The sequence below is a fragment of the Myotis nattereri genome (genome assembly GCF_964212035.1).
Source record: "Myotis nattereri genome assembly, chromosome: 6".
Lineage (NCBI taxonomy): Eukaryota > Metazoa > Chordata > Mammalia > Chiroptera > Vespertilionidae > Myotis > Myotis nattereri.
Window position 1 is genome coordinate 57,302,270 of NC_138081.1, and position 17,240 is coordinate 57,319,509.

The 17,240-nt window shown below is 33.2% G+C and overlaps 1 protein-coding gene across 2 annotated transcripts in view; it reads left to right on the top strand.

Annotated features, from left to right (window-relative positions):
* The window catches only part of GRIK2 (glutamate ionotropic receptor kainate type subunit 2), a 565,655-nt gene that overhangs the window by 396,343 nt on the left and 152,072 nt on the right, over positions 1 to 17,240 (top strand). The window lies entirely within an intron of this gene.

Below are 17,240 nucleotides of genomic sequence, written 5' to 3' on the forward strand. Positions count from 1 at the left end.
AATATGTGATGATTTTGATATCTTGAAAGTATTTGCTCTTTATTTATAAAATGGAATGTGGTTTTCCAACACTATTTTTTCCCCCACTTTAAAAATGCTAACTTTCTATTTAACAAAGAGAATGGGTGATACAAATCTAAATTTCATTATAAAATGTTCCTATACTAGGATAGGATACTTATATTTTCGAGATAAGAGAAAATTAAACCAAAGAACCTAAAATAAGATACTATATAAAAATAAATCAAGGATATTAAGTAAGCCTGGTCGGTCACTCAGTAATTGAGTGATGACCTATGAACCAGGAAGTCATGGATCAATTCCCCATCAAGGCACATGACCAAGTTTCTGGCTTGATCCCCAGTAGGGGGCACACAAGAGGCAACCAATCAATGATTCTCTCTCATCATTGATGTTTCCATCTCCCTCTCCCTTCCTCTCTGAAATCAATAAAAATATACTTTAAAAAAGAATATTAAGCATATTTAGACAGGAGGCTAGACATTTTATTTTATGTTTTTAATGAAATAAACCAAGGATTTCTTCTTGGCCAAGAAAGCATTATTTCACTATTTCTTAGTTGGCAGTGTTAATTAACTCATATTTTTGAAATAAACTCTTATCTTTTAAATATTATAACATTGTGTTTACTTTGTATTTTGTAATACTTAAGTTTATTTTGACATTTTCCATAATATTAAGGCAAAAAAAAATATTGGTAAGAATTCTACAACATAATAAAAATATTTTTTTCTTTAAAAAAACATTGTGAACTGTACCCAAAATTAAAATTTTTACTTATGGAAGTAGCAAATATAGGCAATTTTCAAAGCATTTTGACAATATTTTATTAATTTCAAAGTTTATTATCAAGAAGAAGGATACCGTATGAGGGAGAAAATCATATATTACTAATTATGATTGATATCTATGACTTTTCTCATGCAGTATCTGACATAGATTAGATATTCAATAAATAAAGACATAACTAATAAGCCCAACCTTTATGTCTTCTTACTTATTCTATATTTCTCCTATAGTGTTTATGAGTACTCTTGGTGAAGACTAAAAACTAAAATGTTTAGAAACTAAGACAATGAGACAGAGGTAGGGATTATAGTTGCTATTGACAGTAATTTTGAATTGAAGCCTAGTCAATGAAATAATGTTAAGTTTTAAAGTTTATTCATTGGAACTTGTGGTGTTCTGTGTCTTGTGAATGGTAACTTTATATTAGAATTAATTAAAAATAGGGAGGAATTAAAAGAAAATCAAATATACTGTTAGATTAGCAATAGATAAAATAATGGGAAAAATTATGTTTAGGATATCAACAAAGCTGGGCACCATTATTTTTAAATAGTATTTAATATGCTTTTAATCAAATAAATAGTTATAGGAAAAATCAAAATGCTTTTAGATTGCCTTATACTTATTTTGTCGTTTAATATTGTGTCAAATTTGAGCTCTCTCACCTTGTCACCTATTTAACATTCACTTCCAAGGTTCTGTGTTGGGCCCCTACTCCATAAGGCCGTTCCTGACATTTTCACTACCTTAAACAGCCCAATTTTTTGAACCCTTGTAGAACTACTACTTCTGGTGCTTATTCACAGACAATTCTTGTTACTTGAAACTTTTTGTCCTTTTATCTCTTACACAGAATGAGCTCCAGCTGGAGGCAGCTGAAGCCATTGATCTGCTGGGGCTTCTCTGACCTAGTGTGGTAATACTAATACAATTTGATAGGGAATACTGTATACTCATACTCCGCAGAGCGACACTTACATCTTAGTTGTACAAATTTAGGTATTTGAGTGTCATCTATCTATCTCTATCTATCATCTATCTACCTACCTATCATCTATCTATCTATCTATCTATCTATCTATCTATCTATCTATCTATCTATCATCTGTCATCTATCTATTCATTCTTTGGTACACATCCTTTGGAATGTTATTGATTGTATCTTAAGATCAGTTTTATTATATGTAAAACTAGAGGTGTATGAAATTCGTGCACAGGTAGGGTCCCTAGGCTTGGCCGGCGATCAGGGTTGATCTGAGGGGCAACTGGTGGAGCAATCGGGGGCCCCCTCTGACACCTGCCTTGGCCAGCCTGGCACCATCCACCACTGGCCCCACCCCCCTGCTGCCACTGGTTGCCTCCCTCTGCCTGTTTCCTCCCTTTGCAGGGCTGGCCTGTGGGCTCGGGGCAGCTCCTGCATTGAGTGTCTGCCCCTTGGTGGTCAGTGTAGTTGTTCTGCCAGTAGTTCCACCGTTCAACGATTTGCATATTAGGCTTTTATTATGTAGGGTGGGAATGATGTTACTCCATAGAATGGCAGTTTGAGCTAAATGCTAATATCTGGTAGTACAACAGCACTGCAGTCCTTTTTAATTTAGTCAAGTACATCATTGGGACAGCAGAGATGGGGGATAGATGCAGGAGACACAACGAAGGGAAGAAGGACACTAACATGAAGAAAGAATAATTTAAATGCCAATCTCACAATTTACTGTGTGAAAAGCTCTTGGCATAGATGGATACTCTTGTGTATACTAATATAGATTAAAAATACACACACACAACCAAAACCTAACTGCAAGTCAAAAAAATTACTGCGTCCCTAACCTGGTATGCAATTATAGATACTAAATTCACTTCTACTATTGGGTTATTAAAGGAATTTATGCATCATATTTTAGAAGCTGGCTCTCAGTTAGAGTGAATGTATGTACAGGTCTTAGTGTGTTGCTTAGCAAATGGAAAACACTCAAGATAAGTAATCGTTGTTGTTATTATTATTACTACTATTATTACTATTGCTGTTACTACTAGTATATACAAAGGATACCAAATGCTTTCTTTCATGTTGCTTTATCTTGGCTATTAAACATTATGAGTTAGTTTACAGATTACTTTTGAACCATAATTATAATAGACTGACAGTTGTCAGAAGGGAGGGGAGTTGGGGGGCTGGATGAAAGAAGGTAAAGGGAATATATATATATATATATATATATATATATATATATATATATTTAGAGGGGGGGGCTGGTGCATGAAATTTGTGCACTGGGGTGGGAGGGTCCCCCAGCCTGGCCTGCAATGACGCAGGCATTCCGTGCCTGCTGCCAGAGGCCCTCCACAGCTGGGGTGGAATGCTCACACTGCCCGTTCTCAGTGGCTTCCCCGCTCCCCAGGACTGGGGGACTCTGGCAGGGCTGAAAGGACTGGGCACTGCCATCTTGTGGCTAGGGGCACTGCCATCTTTTATGTTGGAGTCACTGTTAATTTGCATATTACCCTTTTATTAGATAAGATATACACGCAAAGACATAGGGAACAGTGTGGTGACAGCCAGAAGGAAAGAGGGGTGGTAGGTAGGTGGAGGAGGAGGTGGAGGCAAATAGGAGGGGAGAATGGGGATGGAAAGAGACCTTGCTTGTGGTGATGTGGGTGCACCATATACTGTACAGATGATTTTTTATTGAGTTGTACACTTAAAACCTGTATAGTTTTGCAAACCAATGTCACCCCAGTAAATTCAATAAACATAAAAAATAAATAAAATGAATATTTGTCTATGTGTGTGATATAATGTTATCAGCAAAAGAACAATTTTTTATAATTACAGTAAAAATGAGCAATTTTTAAAACCATATTCAGTCTTTTTACCTTGTTAGAATTGAGTAGATTAGACTATGAGAAGTGTTTGCTTTTTTAAGTAACATTTAAACTTAGCTCTTTTAGAAGTGACAAAGAAGTTTACAGTTCCTTTGTGCTTATATAGCCTTGTGTTTGAATATTATTACTGTTAGTGGTTACTAAGAGAATGTATTAGTCAATAAAAGCTTTTTTTTCTCTTCTTTTCAATGAGGCTTCTTTTTATAACTTTAAGTGGTGCTGAAATTTTAAAAGCAAACAAACAAAACCTTGATCATTTTACAGTTAAAAAAAAAAACTACAGGAACAAAATTCTGTTCCAGTTTATAAAACAACTATGGCAAAGTAGGAAATCTGTTGAGATCTACGCTTATTTTACATTATTTTTAATAGGACTCCTGATGCTATGGTTTTCCAGCTGCGGGAATGCTTCCCAGCATGTTTCCTTAGCATTGCAATTGGTATTTAACACTATCAAGCCTTTTATGATTCATAAATGAGCCTTAGAAGACCTCACTATGCTTTGCTTATGCCTCCTGATTGCACTTTTATTATATACAAGGAATGAAATCAAATATTTGTTTTTCAGGGAACTTAAAAAGGCTCCAGGTAATATAAAAAAAATGGAAAGGCTAAATTAAAACAACAACAAAAACACAGTTTTTACTAAATGGGAATTGACTTGCACCATATCTTTGCATTTTGATAGCATGTTGTCTCAATTTTGTACTCTAGGGGAAGCATTCTAATAGTTTAGGGGAAAATTTCGAAGAATAGTAAAATTATAACTATTTTGTTGTATAGGAAAATAACTAAAAATAGCAGTGCAAATTAATTTATAATTTCCTATGACCCCAAAATGACAACTGTAAAATATTACTGATAATGTTTGAGTCTCTTACTATAAAATTTCTCAATTCCATAATTTTCAAATTAAGAACAAAAGATAGAATTACATTTTTCACATACCTCCCCACATGCCGATAAAAAAACACCTCCAAACCTGTAGAAAAAAAATTGATATGTTTATTTGAGCCAAAATCTTTGAGGGCATGCCCAGAAGCAAGAGCTCACTGGATTGAGAAAATGCTCTTGAGGATAGTAGTTTTGCAATTCCTTTCATGCATTGAGAATCAAAGGAAAAAATGTAAAGGAAGCATATGAAATCCATGGTATAGATTAAGAGGGCAGGAAAAGCACAGCAGGGAAATCTCTATGGCTGAATACAAAGTACAATGAAGAAGCACTCTCGTTTACACTGGTGGGTACTGGGTAGTTAATAGAGATGGTATGAGGGAACAAGACAACAGTGAGGGGCTTCCTCTCCTGTTGTGGTGGTCTTGTGCTCTGGTGCCTGTGGTTATATCTTTCAGGGGTCTGGAAAATGACTCTATTTCAAAAGTATGTTATCCTATATGCATAAGAACAGTGTACAGGGAGCACTTAAGAAAGCTACAGGCCTGGGACCTGGGACATAGCTACAGGCCATGATATGCCCAGTTAGAAATTTATGATCAGACCATCCTGTGTTGCTACTTTTGGTCACTAAACTTGTCAGGCCTGCCATGTGAGTAGTCCCCAAACTACTAAGGTTTAGTTCATAGCCATTTTTTAAAATTCACACACGAAACCACTATTTTAAATTTGACATTCTGGTCCATTTTGTATAAGAGGCTCATAAGTATCCTATCATAGGAATATACCATTTGTACTTAGTCTTCTGTTGAGACGTTCAAGTCACTTCCAGTGTTATGCTGTGAAAACCAATGCTGTCAAAAAGAGCCTTGTCTTATGTCCTGGAACACCTGTGTAAGGACTTCTCTGGAGGACATCCTGAGAAAGGAATTGTTGGTCACAGTTGGCATATATTTTCAATTTTATTAGATATTGACCATATTGTCCTCCATATTTCTCTTACTAATTTAAATTTGCACTAGTAATATAAAAAGTTTCTGTTTACAAAATTACTAATTTAAGATTCTCACTGTCTGAATTTGGTGAATCTGCATTTTAGAAATGATCCATATTCCTTCTCTCCTCTCCCCTCCCCCCATATTTTATAGACTTCAGTTTCTCCTTCTTTGAATTGCCCACTTTCATTGACTTTTCTTAGTGATACATAGAAATTTGTTACATATTGTTAATATTAATAATGCAACTACTTATCCTAGTAAGAATCATGTCTTTAAATTTATTTAAAGTGTGTGTGTGTGTGTGTGTGTGTGTGTGTGTGTGTGTTGGCATGGAAGTTTTAAAGTTTGAGTTTTTCAAATTTACTTATTTTTTCTTTATATCTTGTGATGTCTTTGTTCCTTGTTGGAGAAATTCTTTCTTTACTGGACCTCACAAAGATATTCGCTATTTAAGAGAGTGAAGTTTTCTGTCTTTAAATTATTTCATCACTCACACTGGTTAGACTTGGATTTAAGAAAAAGATCAGAATTCCTTTTGCTCCCTTTATGAAAATAGATCCCCAAATACTCTTAATTACAACATAATTATTAATCATTTTCCTTTCTTTGTAAAAAAACAATTTGAAAAGCAAGTTATTTTTACTTTTGATGGGAAATTCTGTGACTATTATATCAGACATTAAAGGCAAGGGTTTAAGAAAACTACAGGATACAGTCCAGTGAAGAGGAAGAAATTTTCCTCTAGTCTTCTAGTTTCTTTCAGCTGATATAATAAAGCAATCAATACAAGATAGATTAACAAGATAAAAAAAAGCCAGGTGTAATAATATAAGTATGTACAGGAGCCCCACATACATGAGAATTTCAGAGACAGAAAGGTAAAAATGAAGTACATATGACATCCTGAGCAAGTGAAAGATGTAAGGTGCTTGGAAGCTTCAGAGGCGAGTACGGTAATGCACAGAACAATAAGAGAGCAGAGTTCAGGAATTAGATGTCTGCTTCCCATATATAACTTCTTAAAAGTGATTTTTTTGGTAATAACTCTTTTTATAGGCAAGGCTCCCAACTTAAATTCTTTAAAGAAGAGGCAAAAGTTTATCTCATGTCTTCAGGTTTCTCTTATGTTTATATTTCAGTTGAATTGCCTTCAACTAAAAATAATCCACATGCCCAAGTAGCACCTGCTGCGGAGACCTGTTCCGAACCCTTCCAATAAAAGGGATGGTATAATAATTCTTTATAACTAAACTTCTTTTCTAAAAATGAATCTAAACAGAAAGCTGTGGAAAGTGAAAGTGTACTGTCCAAAAATTCAAGGATATTGATCAGGTTTTTCCAGAAGCAGGATATCATAGACAATATAACTGTGATTTGTACTTTATAATAGACTATGATACTCAACAGCCATTTACTATGTGTCTAGTAACAACAACTCTTAAATATAATAATTATTTTTATAAAATATTTTATAAAGCCAATAAGGCATTTTTAAATGTTAAATATTTATTTAAATACAGGTGCAATATAGATTTTGTCCTCATTCTATGAAGTTTCACAGTAATACTAAGGTTATATTTAGAAATATTTGTGCTTTTTAAACTTAGAAATTAAAGTAAAACACTAAATTTTTTTTCTATAATGCATTTTCAAGATTTTTAAAATAAATTATTTTGCCAACAACCATCTTTTGCTAATAGGTCATTTAATTGTAATTTATAGCAAAACCTAGAGCTAAGCATTATTTTGCAATTATACAATAAATTACAGAATAAATATTTCTCAGGGATACTACTAAGTGCTTAAAATGATTTGTGAACTTAGTTACTGAAAATATTATGAATATAAATGTTTTGAACATAAATATTATCAGAAAAATATAGCACGAAGTCATAATTTGAAGCTTACGAGTAAGTAAAATGCTAAGTTGATATTATAGAGACTCCCATAGATACAGAGAAATTCTTATATGTTCCTATACATCTTATACATAATTTTGCCCCTTATAAAACACTATACGACTAATCAGTTTCACATTGCAGGGCACTGAAACTTTTTCTTAACATAGTCTTCTTAAAAAAATAAAGCTTTCAAAAAGCTTCATAAATGAACAAAGGAAAATAGATTGGAATAGAGAAGGCTTGAAGTTAGGATTTTGATAGGTCGAACAAGGTGTTATATGAAAATGAAAATAGGAATATCAACTAAGAGTAAGGGAATTCTGGGAGAAAATTGCCCACCTGACAAAAATCAAAGTTTTAGAATAATTTAAGTTCAATAATAAAAGTTTGCTTTTGAGCCTGGCCACTGTGGCTCAGATGGTTGGAGTGTAGTCCCATACATCAAAAGATGATGGGTTCAATTCTAGTTCAGGCTCCATACCCAGGTTGCTGGTTAGATCTCCAGGTGGGGCCCATGGGAGAGGAAGTCAATGGATTTTTCTCTCTCTCATTGCTATTCCTCTCTCTCTCTGTTTTCATCTCTCTATGCTTAAAAAAAAAATTTGCATTTGATTCAGACAGTGAATTTACAGTGACACTACTGAAGCAGTGAGCTGTTTAGCTGTTGTATATGGGACATCTGCATTAGTAGAGAGTAAACACTGATTTACATTTATTATTACTGGAAAGGCACCGATTTGCATCAGAATCAACATAAATTATACAAGTTAAACAAATACCTGTGCCTTTTTAAAGGTGAAATTTTCTTTAGAACATAACACAAATTGAAACAGAAACATAACAGAGAAAATTCCTAAAAAACTTAATTTAAAAAGGAAACCACATCATTAATTTTCTAAATAGAACACATATTTCTTTGTTAACTGAGACTGGATTTTTCTATCACCTGAAATTATGTAGAGTTCTTTTTCAAAGTAAATTGGAATAATGGAAATGGTACAATTGCTAAAATAGGATATTCTTTATGATATCCCTAAATGTAAGTATAATTCAGTATTATTAATTCAGCAATTTTGTGCCTGTCACAATAGTATACACTGAAGATATAAACATAAATATGAATCCCATGTAAAATAGACATTTAAATAATTTTAATGTACTTCAGGTAAGAAGATAATATAGTTATTTCCAAGATACTTAGGGGAACCTGAGGGGTATATATCTAATCCTCTCTGAGAGGAAAACAGTCAAGGAAGTCATTAAGCTTTAATTATAAGAAAATGACAGATGCTTTTCCAATATACTACTTTTAGTGTTGCTGTTAATTTAACTTCAGCACATAGTTTTACCTGAAGGAAATTATTTTATACAACATTGGTTAATTATATAAGTTATAATATTAGGTTAAAAGATAAAATTGTCATTTTTTTGTTGATTACAATGAAATATCAAGCATTTCATGTGATCCGACCTATATATTTCCCCTACTCATGATACCATTAAAAAGTTTGCGGAAGCTTTTACTACCTTGGAATTTAAAATTTTAACCTTTAATGATTAATCTAAGAGCAACTCTAGATCCTTCTTTTTTAAGAAGACCATTGTGGCAAATATTTCTTTCTGATATTTTATAAGCTTCTTTAAGACTCCAGAACTAATTAGAACCAATAAAGAGTCTAAATGATTAAAATGTGGCTTCTAATGAAAACAAGCAAACAAACAACAAACGCCCTCATTCCTGAAGCACTGTTCAAGGCCCACATTTCCTGCCAGAGCCAGAGCCCTGTCACCATTGTTTAAATCTTGGCAAAGTTCAAAAGGAGCTCATCAGCGCGCAGTGAGAAATACTGTGCACCACTCATTATCCTGCGGAGCCCCTTTGTTCAAACAGTCCATTTTTATGCTGTTTGTAAGGTTGTGCAGTTGTAGTCCCTGGATAACTGCCAGGAATAGCCTTAGTAACAAAATAACCAGTGTCTTTCTGTTTTCAAATCAGTCTGTCATTGTGTAAAGAATTTCTTGAATTATGATGTATCTTGTTTCTAGTCAGTACTTTTATGTTATTCCAAGACCCTAAGTAAATGATGTTACTTCTATGCATGTGCTAGCGTAGATTCATTCCTATGCATCTTTTTATATAAATTATATTTTATGATTTGTTATTCAGCTAATGTTGAATTTTCTAATTAGAATATGTAATGTTATACAAATAATAACTATTTTGATATGCTCTAATATTGTCATATGGTCTCTATGTAAATAATGGTGCACTCAACCAAAGAACTTGTATGCATGCTATATGCATAACCAATGGATACAGACAGTAGGGGGGTGAGGGCCTATGCTGGGGCACGGGAGTGGATGGGAAGAGGTCGGGGGGGGGGGGGAAGGAGACATATATAATACTTTCAAAATGAAGAATTTTTAAAAAACATATAAACTTGACCTTGACAATTTTTAAATTGGTACATTATAAGCACACAAACATTTTTATCTATATTTGCATATGCACATAGTATACACTGTGTATATATGTTTATGAATATATACAAACAGTATACATGTGTTTTAGATTATACTAAAAACAGTTTTTAAAAGAATAAAAATATCTGAATAAACTATGTGTCAGTGTAGTGTCAAGGACAATGCCTAAGATGCGTATATCTTTGTGAATAAATTTTTTCAATATTTTCAGGTAGATACCCAGAAGAGGGATTTCAGGCTGATATGGTAACTTTACTCTTAAGTTTTTGAGGAACCTCCATACTGTTTTCCTTAGTGGCTATACCAGTTTACATATTCACCAGCAGGGAATGAGGGTTCCTTTTTCCCCACAACTGCTCCTCACTTGTTACAATTACTTGTGTTGTTGGTAACAGCCATTCTAACAGGTATAAGGTGGTATCTCATGGTAGTTTTGATTTGCATTTCCCTAATACCTAGTGAATTTGAGCATATTTTCATATATTTGTTAGCCATGTGTATGTCTTCTTTAGAAAAGTGTCTGTTCAGATCCTCTGAACAATTTTTAAATTGGATTGTGTGTCTGGTCGGTTAACCCCTGTCATAGGTGTTTGTAAATCTCTTCTCCCATTAGCTTGGTTCCCTTTTTGCTTTGTTGTGGTTTCTTTCACTGTGCAGAAGCTTTTCAGTTTGATATAGTCCTATTCATTTATTTTTGCCTTTACTTCCATTGCTTTTGGGGTCAAATTCATAAAATGTTCTCTAAGACCAAGGTCCATATGTTTAGTACCTATTGTTTCTTCTATGTAATTTATTGTTTCAGATTTTATATTTAGGTGTTTGATCCATTTTGAATTATTTTTTGTACATGAAGACAAACTGTTGTCTAGTTTTATTCTTTTGTGTGGCTTTCCAATTTTCACAGCACCATTTATTGAAGAAGTTTTCTCTTCTCCACTCTATGCTTTTAGTTCTTTTGTCAAAAATTATACATGTGGTATTTCTGGGCTCTCAATTCTGTTCCATTGGTTTGTGTTTCTGTTTTTCTGCCAATACCATGCTGTTTTGATGATCATAGCTCTGTAGTATAATTTGATGTCAGGTAGGGTGATACCTCTGGCTTCATTCTTTTTTTTTTCTCAGAATTGCTTTGGCTATTTGGCTTTTGTGCTCACTAAAACTCTTTGCTCCTTCCACTCTCTGGGCTGAGCCCTGCAGTGAACTCCGCATTGCCTGGCTGCATCTGTGGCTCCTTTGAGCCCTTCTCCCTATCACCTTCCCAATTTGCTCTTACTTGTCCACCTTTAGATATTTCAATGTGTTTATCTTTCAGACTTGTTTGTGCATTGAGCAGGTAATCCTTTGATGAATTATAGCTGTTCAAATTGTTGAAACTTCAAGGGGAGAGACCATTCTTCTGACCTCCTAAACTCTCTTTCCTTACAGAAGATGCAGCCATCACTATGGACTTTAAACTTCTTGAGTTATTCATTCAGGGGACCTCTCAGCCCCATAATATTTGTATATGACTATAATGACATAATAATCATTATCATGACCCAAAGTACACTAACTCTTAGATCAATTCAGAAATGTAACTCTTTTCCTTCATGCTTTGGGTATTTGATTTTTTGACCCAAATACACTTACTTGTGACCCTCGAAATCCACAAGTTGTTTATTTACTTGTTACTCTATATTAATTATTTCCTTTCTTCATATTTCTCCATATTCAACTTCGTGTCTATGGATTATTGTTACAGCCACACTCTTCTAGTACCAAATTTATTTTTTTCTGTTGTTTATAGCTTTTCCCTCCTCAAAATGTATTAATGTTAGTATCTTCTTCACTGTATCTGACTTAGAAGAGTAAGCTCAGATGGAGAAATCCCAGCAGTTGTGATGCGTGGAACCACTATAAACTGATAGTAATCACAAATGAGCTGTCAACTCTGCCATGGCTGCTAGAAACTCTAGTCACCACACTCTCTTATATTCTGCAACCCTGTTTTCAAATATTTGTTTCTACTTCTCAAATCTTACAGTCTAACTTGCTACGTATCTTGGAAACCTGTTCTGCTTCCAAGAGAAGTAGCAATCACTAAATGAGAATGTCCTACCTACATTTTCCACCATCAATTTGACAAGCACTGCTTCATTAGCACCTGTTCTTTCATCTTCTCTTCTAAGTTTAATGGAGAAATTGGCATATCTCCTGCTTACGGATATTCTTTTGCATTCTGTTTATTCAGAAATTTTTAGACAAATGTCTCTTTCTCTGCTTTAGACAGAGAAAGATCCTTTTCCATTTGTATTTTTAAAAATCATGATTTATCAATTTGAAAAAATTCCTTTCAATCTCTAACCACTGTTTTCATTTCCCCTATGGCAAACTTGTTTACCCCATTGGCTGCACTAGGCATCTCCATTGGCTCACATCTTATCCATGATAAATTTTAAACTAACATGTCATAAAGAATTGCTCTTATTAATTTGTTGGACTTGTAAAATACAGTATATATTTGTGAGGCTTTATCTTACAGGATCTTAAGGGGCTATTTTCTCAACCCAATTCTCTGTCCTAGAAGCACTCTTTCACTGGTTCCCATAACATTCTCCTCATTTTCCAGTTGCTTGTCTTAGGTCACTGCTTCCCAGTTCTACTTGTTACCTTTATGTATTCTGACTAACTTTTAGCTACTAGTAGCTTATATTATAATTATAAATAATACTGCCTTATTTCTTGTCAGATAGTATAGTAACATCGAGCTTGACAGACTCCTCTTTAATGAATACCCATAACAAAATCCATTCCAAAAATACAGAATAAGTCTGACAAAGCTATGAGCCTTGGGGCTCCTGATTCAAAAGTAGTGTGTGCTGGTCTAGTATTATCCATAACTTAAAAGTGCTCCATGTGAAATTCAGAATGGGATATAGACAGATACATAGATTTCTGGAAGATTAAGACCAATAGCTAAAAGGTATGGGTTTGAAGATATAAAAACAATCCTTGGAATATGGTAGTGAATGCTCTTACCCAAACGGTGGACAAGGGGGCAGCTTAGGGACTCTCTATCCTGTTAATGAATCTTTAGAAGCTAAGCAGCAAGAGGTGGTATTGAGGTCTACTGTCCAAATAGTAAATTGATCAGGTAAAAGTTATATACCCTTCTCTGGGACCACCCACTATGGAAACAAATTGTGCCTACTGATTGGAAAGTTTGAGTCACTAATAATTTTAGAATCTATGCTTATTAGCTGCTATATTGGTCTTTCTGACTCAGAGTTTAATTCTCAACTATTCCATGAATCTTCTCCTAACCATTCCATTGATCTCTTCCTCATATAATTCATTGTATTCTTATAGTTCCCCTGGGTATTTATTGCTTTAAGGAATTTTATATAAGCTTTGGGAGGGATCACATTTAAATGTCTTTGCATCTCCACTCTGCCTAGTCTACCAGTAAATACTGATTGTTAGGTCCTATCATATTATTTCATAGTTGAGAAAATATAAGCTTATTTTATTTTACTATTTATATAACTTTTTTTAAACTAGCGAAAGAAAAGTATCATGGATACAAAATATTTGTATAATTTAATATTACTTGCAAATTTTTATTTTTACATTTATAGAAAGATAAATGGATTGATTATAGGTTTCTCTTAATCCTGTAAAAATTCATGAATTTATAAAAAAGGTAAGAATTGGTAGCCTTGAAATATAGTAGTATTTTCTCCAGCATGTTATTTACTATTGGATATCAGAGGTTCTATCTGAAATACTTACAAATGAGGAGCTTATTTTTGTTACCCTAAAATTTGGCTGCTTTTCAAGGATAACTATTTTCTTCAAGACCCTTTTTTATTACATCCAGTTTTCTTCTATCAAAAACTATCACAACAGTTGCAACAGTTGCAGTATTAGAATTTTTTCTGTGTGTTTTCACCTTTGTTTTTTAGCATTTATATTCAGATTTACCTGTGAGTTACTCAAGTATTCTTAAATATTTGGTGATATTAAAATCAAATGAAGAAATACAAGAACGGCCTCGATTTTTATTAACAAACTGTAGAAGTGACCTCAACTCAGTTATTATACTTGAATTATTCAAATATGCTAGGATGAAATAGCTATTTCTCAACGACATTAACAGAAAACAGTGACTTTGTTCTTGTTAAGAGAAGATCTTTGTAGGCTCATGATCAGATAGGCGATGTAGGTGCAAGGTCATGTCACAGGTTCAGAAATACTGTGCACAGTTCCTTCTGTTCATTTTCTTTTCTTTCTATTATTATTTATATAATGCTAAGTTATCACATCATAGAAATGTTGTTTATCTTAAATATTTAATATGTTGGATAGTATTTTACCAAATTCTAAGGCACAATTAATTTTCTTGCTGTTGAATTTGAATAAGTTAATTTAAAGAGATCATATTTGTAGGGTAAAGATAAAGAATAAATAACAACAGTATTTCATTGTTGTGTAAAAATATACTGAGACTGAAATGAGAGGTGCAATGACACAATTTTCTCTTCTAAATCTGTCATCTTTTGTTTATGATTGGAGTGTGTTTTCATGCAGTGTTTCATACTTCAGTGGGATTTTTCTGGAGAGATTCAATAGGATGATGAAACTGGGAGGTGATTGGGAGGGCTATAGACATGTGTCCTGCACCTCTAGAATGCTCAGCTCGTTTACACGCAAAGCCTTTGTAACTCGCAGGGCCCTCTGCCAGACTATTCTGTTCAGACCTCATAGGGCCTTCCCCTGACCTAAGAAGCCTTGACTCAGTGCCAGACCTTGGAGAGGCCATCTCTCTCCATATTATTAAAAACAGTGGCCTCCTTTTCTCCCCTAGTCACATTCTGATTCTCTTACCATGCTTTATTGTCCTTCATAACACCCTTTACTACCAGAAATTACATCTTCTATTTTTTTCAAGTTTAGTGTCTGTCTCTTCATTTTGTCTTTTCAGTGTTATGAGCATCTCTTATTAGAGAACAGTCACTCAGGAATAAATGTTTGTTTAATAAATTGGTGAATTGTGCAATGATAAATGAATAAGTGAATGAATGACTTCAGATAGATGGTGACATATTACATATTCTCCCTCATACCTTAATTTTTTATTAAACAAAGATTGACTAGTTATATTTAAACCTTTACAAAACTTAATTTAAAAACACAGATTCATGGAATTTTATTAGTTATGGGCATCAGAGAAAACATGTTACAAAATATTTTTGTTAGAGAATTAATTTAAATACCTGTGTGTCCTATACTTTGCCTTAGGCCTGGGGCATAGTTAAACTATGTTAATACTTTGTCAAGGAAATTTTGTTATTGTAACTAATCTTCTGAATAATAGTGTTCTGAACTCAATTTTAAAATTATTCTATATTAGCTAATATTCTGTTTTAAAATAAACTGATCATAATAATAATTTATATCATTGATTATTTACAACTGTTATAATTTACCTATTATTTTTAAAATATAGCCTGGAAATCCAATGTGCTTAATCCATTATCCCCTGAAGAATGATATACCAGATCAGAATTATAAGTTCACAATTCCATTTAAAAGGTTTCTTGTAGTTCATAGTCATTCATCATAGTGCTAGTAGTTGTTTCTTGGTCCACTGGTTGTGTTCCCATAGCATTTAAATGGAGAAATGAAAAAAAGCTTAGCAGAAAATATATAGAAGAAATAAAAGCTTCAGTAACAAGAAATTCTGTGAAAGTTTCACGGGTTCAATAAATAACATGACATTTTAAGTAATATTTTGAGTTGCTTCTAATTTTTTATTTTGAATCTTCGCACATAAATTTGTTTCAAAGAAGCCATCTATCATCTATCTCTTCTCAACTACATGCTTGATAAATACATATTTTTAAAGTTTGAATAGTATTGTGTATATTTCCTTGGTTTTCATGTAGGTTTAAATATAACTATAAGAATTATATAATATAATATATTTAAGTGATTATATCTGGCAGGATTAAAATGTTTTTACTTATACTATAATTTTATAAGAGATTATTTTAAAATTAGGAAACCCGCAATACCCTAAACCTGGAACAGAAAATGTCAGGGACACCATTGTTCAGTGCTTTGATGATGAATAATAGATACACTAAATTCCACTTTGGAGCATTGATATTTGTGATTTCAGAATATTTTCAATAGAAATTTAGTTTTCTTGAAATTAACAATGTAAAACAACCCCTCAAATTTCTGTGTGCCTTTTTCCTCCCAAGAATTCTACTAAGACATTAAATATAAATAAATATTATGGAAATATTGGATTGTGAGGGGAAGATATTGTGACAATTTTAATATAGCAGTGTTAATATTTATAAATATTTCAATTGAGAGTTTATAATAAAATCAGATCTGGGTAGGAATGAAACAAAACAAAACAAAAACAACTGAACCTGCCCCCATCTTCAAACTTTCAAACTTTAGGCATATTTTATATCCATGGCTCTTCTGCACAATTACCAGTTGAGAAGTTTGTTCCTCATTCTGTCAGTAATGGCATGTTGGGTAGATCTAGTCAATATCATTTGACATTATCAGTAGGTTTACATAAAGTAATAGCTGCCAAAGCACCAGCTGAACTACTACTGCATGTGTTTAATTTTATTCTTCATTGTCCCTACTTCTGTCCTAAATGTGTGAAACAAAGCTCCGTGTTTTATAACTCAGTTGCCTATTTTACTTCCACTGGATACTATATGCTTAATACTTGTTTTGTTAAAAAGCAACGGATGGCATATTTCTCAAGTATAAGTTTATGTTTTCTATAAATCTACAAATATTAGGTTGTGTACCGTATGAAATATATGTAATTTATAAAAATTTGAAGTTAGGTTTTCACACATATAACTTTGACCTTATTAAAATTTTTGTTAACCAAAACCTAATGGGTATTAACATAATGGTATTTGGTGAGTTCTTATTTGTTATAGTAACTAAACCTGAGTTTACCACTGGTATATTATATGAAACATGTCAGCAGTTAATCAGTTGTATAAAAATAGAAATCAGGCACATGAAAAATCTCACTGTTTTAAGAAGACAAAACTCAAGAATACTGGCTTCTATAATATTTAGGGAAATATTGGAGAAAGAATGAGCAACAATGATAATTTTATTCATTCACTCATCCATTTAATGACTATGCTGTGCCAGGCACTGTACTAGGCACTGGAGAAACAGAACTGAACAGAGAAACTCCTTACTCAAAAGGAACTTACTTTCCACTGGAAGGAGGCTG